General features: G+C 47.6%; 1 long non-coding RNA gene across 1 annotated transcript; it reads left to right on the plus strand.

The window, feature by feature from the left end:
• The first annotated feature begins 11,070 nt into the window (after positions 1 to 11,070).
• LOC134756544 (uncharacterized) lies at positions 11,071 to 12,905 on the plus strand. Its single transcript, XR_010129288.1, has 2 exons — positions 11,071 to 12,484; positions 12,671 to 12,905. It is a non-coding gene; the product is annotated as an uncharacterized lncRNA (long non-coding RNA).
• The last annotated feature ends 600 nt before the right edge of the window (positions 12,906 to 13,505 follow it).

Raw genomic sequence — 13,505 nt, forward strand, 5'->3', positions numbered from 1 at the left:
TGCCCTGTTCATTTTACAGCAGACAGCTCTAAGAATCAGAGAGGCTGGGTAACCTGACTAAGGTCACACAGGCAGTTCCTAGCGCCTCCAGGGCTAGAACTTAGTTCTCCTGAGGTTTGGGCCAGGGCTCTGCTCTTTCCACATTCCATACTTGTTTTATTTGTTTTGTTTTGTTTTGTTTTTGAGAGAGAGTCTTGCTCTCTCGCCCAGGCTGGAGTACAGTGGCGCGATCTCGGCTCACTGCAAGCTCCTCCTCCCAGGTTCACGCCATTCTCCTGCCTCAGCCTCCCGAGTAGCTGGGGCTATGGGTGCCCACCACCACGCCCTGCTAATTTTTTTGTATTTTTAGTAGAGATGGGGTTTCACCGCGTTAGCCAGGATAGTCTCGATCTCCTGACCTTGTGATCTACCTGCCTCGGCCTCCCAAAGCGCTGGGATTACAGGCATGAGCCACCTGCCCGGCCCACATTCCATACTTGTTTTTTATTCACATACGAAAGTGCTTCTTGGTTGCCTCTGCCTTCAGTCAGCCTCGTGGTCTAAACCAGTGGATAGGGTAACAACATGGGGACCTTTGATGTTTGGGCTGCCCTTCATGACAGGAAAAAGGAACTACTAATTGCCCTGGTCTAGGTGCAGACTGAGCCACGTGCTGGGCCCTTTGAGGACGTGGGCGGCAGAAGTCTCACAATGACACTTGGTTGCACAAACCCAGAGCAATTGAGGGGAACTGAAATTTGATCTTTTTCCTTCTTTCTTTCTTTTTTTCTCCAACAATGTATGAAAGAGCCAGTGAAAACCCCAGCCAGACACACTGAATCATTGAGAAACACAGAAGCGGGAGGCGCCCATCCCTTCTTGGTGATGGGGGAGCTGGAGGGCAATGACTTCATCAGCTGTTGTTGCTGTCACAGTCCCAGTGTCGCGAGGCGTTCCCTGTTCACCTCTGTGTATCCACAGTTATGTGAATGGTTGTGTGCATGAATTTGTGGACAGAGGGCTTGGGCCTGTTTCTGTGTATGCGTGTGTGTGCGTGGTGTGTGTGTGTGTTCTTTCAAACACACTCACTTCCTCTTCTGCCGCTCACGGCCGTAATGCTCCAAGAACCCAGCACAAGGTTTCCATTAGTGAAGCACATTTTTGTGCTATGGATGTTGAACCAGGGGGGAAAGAAAGCAGACTGTTGTCTGTGATGGATGGGTTTTCTAGAGAACTTCCCAGGGTGGTCCTTAAGGGGGCTGGGATGGAGGCATGCCGGACGCACAGCCTCAAAACATTCCCTTGTTTGGGTTTGACATGTGTGCTGGGGGTCTGTCTGCTCTGCCGCTGGGCCCTGCAATTCCATTCATCCCTGGGCCCTCCTTTCTGCCTCGATCCTTCCCTTCCCCCCAACATCCCTCACTTCCAGTTTACCTGAGTTCAGAAATCCCTTTTTCTCTTTCTAGAATAAAAAGTAGTTTGTCCCGTGTGCTTGCTTTTGGTTGTGTATATGGCTGCCCCTAAGAGGAAGGGAAGGTTGGGGGACCGGAGCTGATGTGATGTCACCCGTTACTCCTTCATGTGAACAGTCTCTGTGTATCTCTTCAGAGTGCTGAGCTTCTCACAGACGTTATAGGAATGATTTTCCAGGGTCATCACCCTATGGGCGAATAGAGACAAGGAGAGATGAGGTGGATGACCCAGAAGCAACATCTCCCACAATGCCTCGAATACAATTAGCATGTGTTGGATAAATGACTAATAAAAATAACTAGGATTCTATGGAAACCGAGTTTATAAATCACTTTCCCTCTGCTCAGTTAGCCCCATTGTTTTAAAGAAGACGGAAATAAGCCTCCAGGAGTGTGAGTGATTTGTCACGTGACCATTAAGTGGCAGAGTGGGGAAGCAAATCCAGTTCCCAGACTTCAGGTTCCCCCAAGATGTTTACATCTTATCACCGTGTTAGGGGAGCCTGGAACCACTATCCGAAGAAGGGCCGCTGCCCTCAAGGTGCTTTCAACCCAGCTGGGGAGACCGAAGCTGCAGAGGAAATAATACAGAACAATTCAGGGAAATATCATACAGAAACACTTTGGGGACTCCAAAGGCCCCGGGAAGACAGGACTGCATTGGGGACCATTATCCCAGTTCAGTGAGGAGAAAATGGAAGGGCCATAAAGAAATGGAGCAGTTCACCCAAGGTCAAATCACTGAGAACAAAGGCAAGTTAATGAAAGCCTTAATCCAGTTGAAGGGTTTTCAAAGAGCTTTTAGGAACAGGTGGGTGGCAGACTAGAGGCTCAGACCTCCCAGGAAGGGCATATCGCCCAGTCCCCCACCCACAGTCTTTTCTTCAATTCAACATAGGAAAGTTCTTTCCATCACTGGAGCAGAATATCCCAAAGTAAGCTGCGCGATATACTGTTAACTCAAAAAGTTTGATGAGGCCAGGCGCAGGGGCTCACACCTGTAATCCCAGCACTTTTGGAGGCTGAGGCAGGAGGATTGCTTGAGTCCAGTTCAAGACCAGCTTGAGCAACATAGTGGGACCCCATCTCTACAAAAAAAAATTTAAAAATTAGCCTGTGGTCCCAGCTACTCAGAAGGCTGAGGCAGGTGGATTGCTTCAGAACAGGAAGTCGAGGCTGCAGTGAGCTGTGATCACATCACTGTGCTCCAGCCTGGGTGACAGAGTGAGACCCTATCTCAAAAAAAAAAAAAAGCTATAAGGGAAAGCAAGTTTCAGAGTTACCTCATACTATCCAAGTCTTAGGAATGGACATATTAACAGCTCTGAGAAATCCTGCAGACAAAACCAAAAGTAAACAAAAAAATACCCAAAATAGGAAACTCCTCCCACGACCAAAAAAATAATAATAATAAGGAAAAAAACTTTATGTAACCCAATGTTATTTTTCCAGGGCACTCTTTTTTCCCCATCCTAAGGAATGCCTATTAACAACACCAGGAACTAAATACCCTGAGGAACACACTTTGGGAAACAATATCCGCAGCCTTTTTTTTTTTTAATTATACTTTAAGTTCTAGGGTACATGTGCACAACATGCAGGTTTGTTACATATGTATACATGTGCCATGTTGCTTTGCTGCACCCATTAACTCGTCATTTACATTAGGTATATCTCCTAATGCTATCCCTCCCCCGTTCCCCCACCCCATGGCAGGCCCTGGTGTGTGATGTTCCCCACCCTGTGTCCAAGTGTTCTCATTATTGAATTCCCATCTATGAGTGAAAACACGTGGTGTTTGGTTTTCTGTCCTTGCGATAGTTTGCTCAGAATGATGGTTTCCAGCTTCTTCCATGTCCCTACAAAGGACATGAACTCATCCTTTTTCATGGCTGCATAGTATTCCATGGTGTCTAGGTGCCACATTTTCTTAATCCAGTCTATCACTGTTGGACATTTGGGTTGGTTCCAAGTCTTTGCTATTGTGAATAGTGCTGCAATAAACATATGTGTGCATGTGTCTTTATAGCAGCATGATTTATAATCCTTTGGGTATATATCCAGTAATGGGATGGCTGGGTCAAATGGTATTTCTAGTTCTAGATCCTTGAGGAATTGCCACACTGACTTCCACAATGGTTGAACTAGTTTACAGTCCCACCAACAGTGTAAAAGCATTCCTATTTCTCCACATCCTCTCCAGCACCTGTTGTTTCCTAACTTTTTAATGATCGCCATTCTAACTGGTGTGAGATGGTATCTCACTGTGGTTTTGATTTGCATTTCTCTGATGGCCGGTGATGATGAGCATTTTTTCCTGTGTCTGTTGGCTGCATAAATGTCTTCTTTTGAAAAGTGTCTGTTCATATCCTTCACCCACTTTTTGATGGAGTTGTTTGATTTTTTCTTGTAAATTTGTTTAAGTTCTTTGTAGATTCTGGATATTAGCATTTACCATTGCAGCGAGGGGTTTTTGTAGGTAGCTAGCTTCCTTGCCCCGGGGGTGGCATGCAAATATTGCATGCCTTCAGCTGAGTAGGAGATTACTGCTTTGGAGAGAGGATGGAAGGAGATGGCCTCTTAAGCCTCCTCCTACTTGCGTTTCCTGATCTGACCAGTAGAGCCAACGTCTCATCTCCTGCCCTGTGCCTGGGATCAGCTGGAGTACTGCCCTCTCTGAGGCATCTGCTAGCATATAAGAAGGAATCTTTCATCTGGATGTTTTTTAGGGACCATCCTACAAGCTGGCTTTCTAAGGATCTTCCAGCTCTTAGATCCCCTAACTCATACATAAAAACGAATATGTATTTTCTTATCCTTCTGGAAGGAGTCTCAGTGCCCACAGCCCATCACACATATGCACACACACACAGCCTACTGAACACACTGCACATCCTCCCCAGAATGGTGCCAGAGATTTCATCTCATTCACCTGTGATATGCCCAGCACCTACTATGGAGCTTGGCATATAAAAAGTAGGTGCATAAATAGTATAAGCTAGGCTGAGCATGGGGGCTCATGCCTGTAGTCCTAGAACTTTAGGAGGTCAAGAAGGGAGGATTGCTTGAGCCCAGGGGTTCAAGACCAACCTGGGCAAGATGGTGAGACCTTGTCGCTACAAAAAGAAAAAATTTTTTTTAATTAGCTAGGCATGATGGCACATGCCTGTGGCCCCAGCTACTTGGAGGCTGAGCTGGGAGGATCTTCTGAGCTGAAGGAGTCAAGGAGGCAGTGAGCTATGATGGTGCCACTGCACTACAGCCTGGGCCACAAAGGGAGACCCTGTCTATAAGAATAAATAAGTAACTTTTAAAAGTATGAACTAAATTGAATGCACAGTGCCTGTGGGTTGCTGTAACACTTTCTTTCTCTCTTTACCCAATGAACCCCCTCGCAGAGACTGTCTAGAGTCCCCCAAAGAACTGGGTTTTGGAGGGATTGAGGTCCTACTGTAAGAGTCAACTGTGCTAAGCACAGTTCACTGTAACTTCCTCCCCACCCCCAACCCTGCCCCCACCCCTTGATCTCCTATAGGCCCATGATGAAACCCCTACCCTAAAATCTGTTTCCTTAAGTTGATGCTGGTGGATCTGGCAGCATCAGTCTCCCCTTTCTCCTGTTCTCCCACTTTTCTCGTCTTCAACCTTTCCTTTCCACACTGTTTTCCTTTCCTCTCTCCTTTCGCTCTGTTCCTTGTCCTCTCCTCGCTTCTCTCTTCTCTTTCTCCCCCTCTCTCTCCAACTAGAGGGGAAAAAGAAAAGTGTCAGTTTTGCTCCAGCCAAGCAGCTGGGCCCTCGGCCAGTGCCTTCCCTCCGGCTGCCTGATGTAGGATCATCTAAATAAGAAATGTGGGGGTGGGGGTAGTGTCTTCCAGGGACTCCCTTCACTAGCCTCCTGGGTTAAAAAGCACACTGGGGAATCTCTGCCTTTGGCTGGGGCAGCGCCTCTGGCCAGTTTGGGCAACACCCTCCACCATCATGACTACCGTCTCTGCTGCCCTGAAGGGGATGCATGTTTCCAGGTGACAGGTTTGGAGGCTGCCTTGACTCTTTTTTAGGGAGAGCGGGTTCTGCTCCAGGTCCCTAAAATGGTTTGGTTGCCACAAAAGCCCCAGGCATGGCTGGGAAAGTCCAGATGTGTGTTAGAGGTGAAGTAGAGAGAAGACGAAGGGCTTACTTTCTGCATCTACCCAAAGCTCCTCAGGGGAGACCCCAGAAAAGAAAGGGCTCAGGGGCCTGTGGGTGGGTGGGAGTGAATGCTAAAGAGAGACTGGGAGGCCCAGGGAAAAGGTCATGACCCACTAAATACACAGCCTGGGTCCCCAGGTGAAAGAACAGGAAACGGGAATGTCTCCGGGTCTTGACATGTGGTTGTAATGATCACAGACCCCTTAGGCTCAAAGGAACCTCAGAGGTCATCTCCATCCTCCTGCTTCCTGGTGGGGCTGGATGTAAATTAGTCAAGATGTGCAGGCAGCTCTGTTCTTAAAGGTCCCTGGAGAAGGAAAACCGGGCTCCTTTTCACTGCATATTAGGCTCAGGATCCTGGTGTTGACTTTTTCCAGATCATACAGAAAGGTCACAGTTTACAAAGGCTACATCCGAAATTGCCCTGTGACTTGGCTGGCTGTCTGGACTCCTGGGCCTTCGGTCAATAGTGCATTGTCATCACAAGTTTCCCACGCAAGAGTTCTTGCTGTCCAGCTCAATTCCTCTGGCTGCTGTTGAGGGTCTGCTCATCTACATGACATATGCAAAGTGCTTAGAATGGTGCTTGGCACATAGTGAGCACTACGTAAGTGTTAGATATTATCATAATTGCTGCTATGGTTGCAGCTTTCAGTGGAGATGGAAATCAGTTACTCATCAGTGTCCTTCTTGAGAGTACCCATTGCCTATAATGCTGTCCTAAAGACAGAGAGGGGATTTGAGAATCATACATAGCTAAGGTGTCTCCCCTGACCTACCTCCCCAGTCAGGTTATGCCCCCTTTATCCTGTGTGTTCCCAGAACCACATTAGCTGACCTTTTTGAAGGGGCAGTAGTATGGTATAGTCATGGCTAGGGGCTCTGAATAGGGAAGACATAAAATGTATTATCCAATCCAGGATGCTTTTGCAAGTGGGGAAAATGGCTACTGTTAATGATGTATGCCAACAGGCATAAACCAGAATTTTCCCAGGCAAAGTGGGACACCCATCACCCTAGCTCTGGGTTTGAATCAAGTCTCTACGATTGGTTCTTTGGCAGATCCTGAGCAGTGTAGTTTGTGTCTTGAGCTCAGGTTTTTCTTTTCTTTTTGAGATGGGGTCTCGCTCTGTCACCCAGGCTGTAGTACAGTGATGTGATCACAGCTCACTGCAGCCTCAACCTCCCTGGGCTCAGGTGATCCTCCCACCTCACCCTCCTAAGTAGCTGGAACTATGGGCCCACACTACCACACCGGGCTAATTTTTTTGTATTTTCTAGAGACGAGGTTTTGCCATGCTGCTCAGGTTGGTCTCAAACTCCTGGGCTCAAGCGATCCTCCTGCCTCAGCCTCCAAAGTGCTGGGATGAAGGTGGGAGCACCTGCTCCACCATTGAGTTCAGGTTGCTTATTAGTATAACATACCAAGGTAAAATTTCTACCCCCTAGGACAGAGGATCTCAGCCTTTGACGTACGTGAGAGTTTATCAAAAAGCAAGATGCTCAACTCCACTCCTGGAAACTGGTCCAATGGGTCAGGGGGTGACCTAGGAGTCTGCATTTGGACAATCACCTCAAGGGATTCTGGGAGGGGATCTGCAGGTCAACATTTCAGAAACATTGCCTTTGGGTCACAGTAAAGACCATGAAAATAACTTGAGGGGACACCTGGAAGAGCGCGGACCACATTTCTGGAGTAGAGAGGTGCAATGTCTTGCCCATATTCACCCGAATCTAGCAGTAGAGCTGATCCCAGCCCAGGTGTGACAATTTGCAGATATGCGGATGACGGACAGCTCCCAGGTCCAGGCCAGGCACTGCAGAACGTTCTATTCCTGCTGCTCACCTTCCCCCGCCCACCCGCAAGCTCCACCTGGAGGACCTGGGTGGGGTGGAGCACAGGTTTGCTGAGAAATCTGGCTGAGAGATCTGACCGTTAAATGGGTTTCATCGTGAAATGACTTTGAGTGAAAACTGAAAGTAAAACTTAAAACCACCCACTTCCCGCTGCTTCCTTCCCTCGAGCGCTGAGTGCAGCTAAGCCACTCCTGCCTTTAGGGCTTGCTCCTGCCTCGCCCTTCCCAGACCAAGCCCTGAACCCCACTGACGGTCGTGCCTGAGCCCCACCCTTGGCACCACCTCAAGGACTCTGTTCCTCCCCTCCCACTGCCCAGGCGGAAGTCTAAACCGTGCGTACTCAGAGGAGGCACGCCCTTCGAGAACAGTGAACACTCCAGCCTTCTTATCAACCCTGACTCCTGTTCATATCCTCACTCTATTTATTAAATAAGAACCAGTTCTTTCATTTAAAAAATGGATCAAAGACGGCTGAGCGCGGCGGCTCACATCTGTAATCTCAGCACTTTGGGAGGCCGAGGCGGGAGGATCACCTGAGGTCAGGAGTTCGAGACCAGCCTGGCCAACGTGGTGAAACCCCGTCCCTACTAAAAATACAAAAAATTAGTCAGGCGTGGTGGCTGGCACCTGTAATCCCAGCTATTCGGGAGGCTGAGGCAGGAGAATTGCTTGAACTGGCAGGTGGAGGTTGCAGTGAACCGAGATAGCGCCATTGCACTCCAGCCCGGGTGACAGAGCAAGACTCCATCTCAAATAATAATAATAAAATAAAATAAATAAAAAATTATCAAAGACATGTGTAATGACCACAGCCTCCAAGCTGCATAGTAAGCATAATGCAATACTGAGTGGGCACCATTTAAGTCAAAAACACAAAATCATAACATTTAAAATACACATTTTACTGTGAAAGCAAGGTACATGCTCACAGCAAAAACTCAAACAGCACAGAAATGGAAGACATAGTTTCAAGAATCTCATCCTCCAAAAGCCGCCTCTTTTAATAGTTCAGCGTTTTTTAAAATCCTATATTGTAGTGAGTCTGTGCAGCAGAATTCCTATTGAATGCACACTGTTACCTGAAGCTCTGAGAGGTTAAGTTAACTTGCCCAACATCACTAGGCTAGGAGGTGGTAGTGCCACTTGGTGGTATCGTGAGACAGAGAGAAAAACAAAAAACAAAAAAACGACCTGCTACTAGGGAAAGAGACAGGTGGGATCCAACACACTGAGAAGTGGGGGCATTGCCCAGTCTGTTCACACTTGCCTAGGAGACAGGAATGACCTCGGCAGATGCACACATTAGCCAGGAGCCCAGCCTAATGTGTGCAATTAAATATTGAAAGCTGAAATGCAGTTTAGGGATCATGGAGTGGCACCTCTTAATTTTATAGAAAGGAAAACTGAGACCCAGAAAACCAGTGCCAAATAGGCCAGTGATCTTCAAACACTTCCCAAGAAATATACCAGCCCAGGCAGCTTCAAGGCATCCCTTTCCTGACTTCAGCTTCCACAGTGCTCATTTCTGTCTAGATCTGCCTACCGTCCCGCCTCACAATTGTTCTCCTCTCACTTTACAGAAAAAAATGCACTTCTCACCCATCCTGCATCTTACTACATCCCGGGTATATACGGTCTGGGGCCTCAAACAAGGGAACAAACAAAACCTTGGCATCAGTAAAGAGCAGCCTTCTTTACTTAAGGCTCTTCTTGCCTTACACATATTTATTCTGAGGTCGAAGCTCCATGGTGGAAATGGGAGTGTTTTGTCTGCCATGGAATACGCTGAATTCAGATACAGTGTAGAGCAGGGGCAAGAATGCTGATAATTTCTATTTAACCACCTTACTTCTTCTTTCCTTCTGCAAAAGTCAAAAGAGACCTTGCCTCAAGGAGAGACCTGTGAGAGCACAGCAAGCGGCTATCAGTGTGAACTATCAGGTTGTCACCTGATTTCATCCAGGAGATAAGCACATGGCAAGTCCATGCCTTTCCTATCAATCTATGTGAAAATCAGAATTCAGAAAAGAGACGGTTATCCCTAAGGCATATGTGAATTCTTCTTGGCCTGGCTCATGCGCCATCATTTCTCCATGATTTCAGCTCCTAGCCCACTGTCACTCTCTCCAGTCCTGTCTTTTGTCTTGGAGATTTTACAATACAGTAAGCACGCTTCTTGGGACACCTCTTTTCCCCTGCCACACTGTATCCACCTCCCCCGTGGTCACACACTAGACCTTGTTATTATCAATAATTTCAATCCCACTGTAACCTCAATTTCCGGCTCTTTTTTTTTTTTTTAAGACGGAGTTTGGCTCTCTCGCCAGGCTGGAGTGCAGTGGTGTGATCTCGGCTCACTGCAACCCCTGCCTCCTGGGTTCAAGCTATTCTCCTGCCTCAGCCTCCTGAGCAGCTGGGATTATAGGCGCCCGCCACCACGCCCAGCTAATTTTTTTGTATTTTTAGCAGAGACAGGGTTTCACCATGTTGGTCAGGCTCATCTCGAACTCCTGACCTCGTGATCCACCAGCCTCCCAAAGTACTGGGATTACAGGCGTGAGCCACCTTACCTGGCCAGGCATGCCACTCTTTAATCCCACCTCCTGCCTTTCCAGCTGACCCCTCTAGAACCTCAATTCCACTCAGCCTTGGACCCCACCAGATCCTGCCATCCATTGATGTTATCTCTTCTTCACTGGCTTCACTCCTCTCCCCTTCTTACTACCCGCCTTCAATTTCATGGCCAGTCATTGTGATCACCCCCTTGCACACCTCCTCAATTCCTTACCTTTTCTTGCTTTACCACAGCAAGATATGAGCTGAGGAGCATAAGGCAGCTGGCAGAGGTATCAAGACCACCATAATGTGTGAGCATTCCCGGGTGCTCCTTGGAAACGCTGGGGGTCCCTAGAGCTACAGGGGATAGGGAATGCCAGCTGATGTTACTAGGACACGAAAACAAAGCATGCTCCCTGAAGGCTGAAGAAATGGGGGAGTCTTGGGTTACATGAGGATTTATGAGGGCCCTAAACTATCCCTGGAGGAGACCCAGCAACCGTGCTTAGTGGTTCCCCTGAAGTTAGTACTTTGCAGTTCAGCCTGGAAACCCACCACCATCGCTCATCCTTTCTCGGGGAACAGCTCCAAGCGATAGTGACTCACTTCTCAGTGTACATCTTGTACTCACACTTTCCAAGAGAAAGTGTCCGATGGAGTCACTGTGTCACTGTCTCGTGGGGAAGACCCCTATGGAACAGAGTGTTTTACCAAGCCACCTCGAAGGAGCTAGACTACTTTCTGGCTTGGGTGCCAATCCCTTGGCCAGCTTTCTGCAACCTGAGTGGCAGAACTCATAGCACAGGATATGACCACTGGCTGTGGAAGGCGCTGCCTGTAACAAGTGAGTTGTGGTCCTCAGAGCATCCTAGATCACACTGGCTCACGCTCAATTCTGAGAACCAGCTCTTAGTTTCATCTTTCATTAATCCAGGAACTCTGTACATTCACCTTCAAGGGGAATTTCGCTGGCAGTCCCCAGGCTCAGAGGCTGACTCGTGATGTCTTGTGACACAAAAAAAGGTACCTGTTCCACTCGCCTCCCCACACAGTGATTTCATGTGCAAAACCTGTGAGGAGAGTGTGATGGGAAACTGCATGTTCTGTTTCCAGTTCTGAGCTTTATTGTGAAGAAAGCAGATGGATGTGGGTTCAAATTCTGGTTTTATCTCGTCAGCTGTCAGACCCTGCGCAGTTTACTTAGGCTATCTGAACCTCCATCGCCTCATCTATATGGGGAGAATGATATTTACCTTTCTGAATCTTAGGGAGGTTTCAATGACTTGTATTTAGCACCCTGCCCGGCAAGTTAATACCAACACTTGTCTGTTGACCCCAACTCCCTCTGCATATGCGTATGCAGAGACACAAACGAATCCACAGAAAATATTCTGTTGCTATTTGCCGAAGCTAAAAACCTTGAGAACCTCTGTTGCTGCTTGTCCTAGAGAGAAGCTCTGGGTTCAAGTGTCAGCCTTGTACTAAGCAGTGCTGACCCTTGGTGGTATCACTCTCATTCTCCAGCCCTCCACGCTCCTCTCTGTAATATTGGACGTGCAGTAACATTGAAGGGGAAGTTCCATATTTTTGCAGCCTAGCATCCCAGGATTCAAATAATCTGATTAATCCAACACTCCTCTTTTAAAGTTGAGGAAACTGGTTATGTAACACCCAGAGTGGAAATAGGAAGTGAGAGGGGCAGCATGTAGGAAATGCAAATGATGACAGTAGACCGGGAGTAAGGGAGAGTGCCCCTGAATGGGGTTCAAGGAATGAAGCACTGACTGCTTCTCTACCCCTGCGGGGGGGCTGCTGTCTGCCAACCTTCCTCAATCCCATGCCTGCCACAAGCACCTGCCCATGCGAGAGGTTCCAGGCGTCTCTGCCAACCTGACCCCACAGCCAGTGCAGAATGGCCTTCACGCCAGGGAAGCATGACCACAAACAGGTCAAGTCAGAAAATTATAAAACCCGAATTCTAGACACGTTCTGCCATCATAGGTGTGACCCTAAACAGGTCAGCTCCAGTTTCCTCATTTGTAAAACAAGGATGGCAAAGCATCCACTGCCCCGCATCAGGCCGTTGTGCAGAGGAAGTGGGCTAAGAGGGAAGATATCTCCTTGTAAACTTCCATGCCCTACACAAAGCTTATTGTTCCTTGCTGGCATTGTCTTCCCAATTTGTTTCTGAGCTTCTTCAAGACAGGGAGCTGAAATCTTATGTATCTCATAACTAATTAGCTTCTACTCAGTGAATCTTTATTAAGCTCCAGGCATTGTGCTCAGCTTTTTATATATTATTTTCTCATTTAATTTTCACTTACAACATTATGGGATGATTATCTTCATTTTCTAGATGAGGAACTAAAATCAGAAGTTCTGTCACTGGCCCAAACACGAGTAGTTAGTAAATGGCTGAGCCAGGACTTTTTGTAAGTTGATTTTCATAATTTTATTCGTTCAAAATTCATGTACAAAAGTTTATACAATGAAAAACCTCTCTCCCATCCCTTTCCCCCAGCACGGCCACCTTACCTCAAGGCTACCAGGATACATCAGACATATCACTCCAAAAATTATTCTTTACATATACATTCTTTCTTTTTCTTTTTGTACAGAAGGGGTCTCACTCTGTCATGATCATAGCTCACTGCAGCCTCAAGCTCCTGGACTCAAGCAATCCTCCCACCTCAGCCTCCCAAGCTGCTGGGACTAAGGCACACTCCACCTTGCCCAGATCTGCATATACAAACTAATATGTATAAATATTTTTTGTATACCCTTTTACCCCAAATGGTAACATATTATTGTTTTGCACTTTGCTTTTATACTTAATAAATCATTTGAAGTCTGTTTCCCTCTCTTTCTCTACATGTGCAAGACTTTGAAACTGGATTTTTAAAGTCCTGTGCTTTTATCAGAGCCCATCCCTGGATGACAGCCTTTAGTTAAGGTAGGTGAAGCTGGGGCCAGGGGATGTTAATGCTAGAAGAAGACTTAGAGATCATGGGATCAGCCTCTTCCACTGCAGGTGAACACACGGATGCCTACAGAAGGGAGGTGATCTCATTAAACTACTGCTGCCAGCACTACCCCCAAGAATAGTTGGGTGAGCCCACAGACGGTGGCAGATCTTGGCAGCCAGCCCAGAGTGCCTCAGCCCAGTGCCCTGGGCCACAGCCTATTAGGGAGAACCCCAGGCCTGGCTTCAGTTCCTCTTAACAGAGAGAAATCTGGGTGTGTGCCCTTGGCCCATAGAGACCAAGTTCATGTTGAGAGGCACCTGAGCCTCGGCTCCAGCTTCTCCCTTGGCCTCCCATTTGTGAAGGTAAAGTTCCCGTAAAGCCAGTCCAGGGAGAGCAAAAGAGAGCCTCAGAGAACTGGGGGCTAGTGAGCGAGGCTCCGCAGTAGACCCAGGGGTCCACTCCCTTCTCTGGGTCTTGATCCTCCAAA

The sequence above is a fragment of the Gorilla gorilla genome, chromosome 10 (genome assembly GCF_029281585.2).
Source record: "Gorilla gorilla gorilla isolate KB3781 chromosome 10, NHGRI_mGorGor1-v2.1_pri, whole genome shotgun sequence".
NCBI classification, from domain to species: domain Eukaryota; kingdom Metazoa; phylum Chordata; class Mammalia; order Primates; family Hominidae; genus Gorilla; species Gorilla gorilla.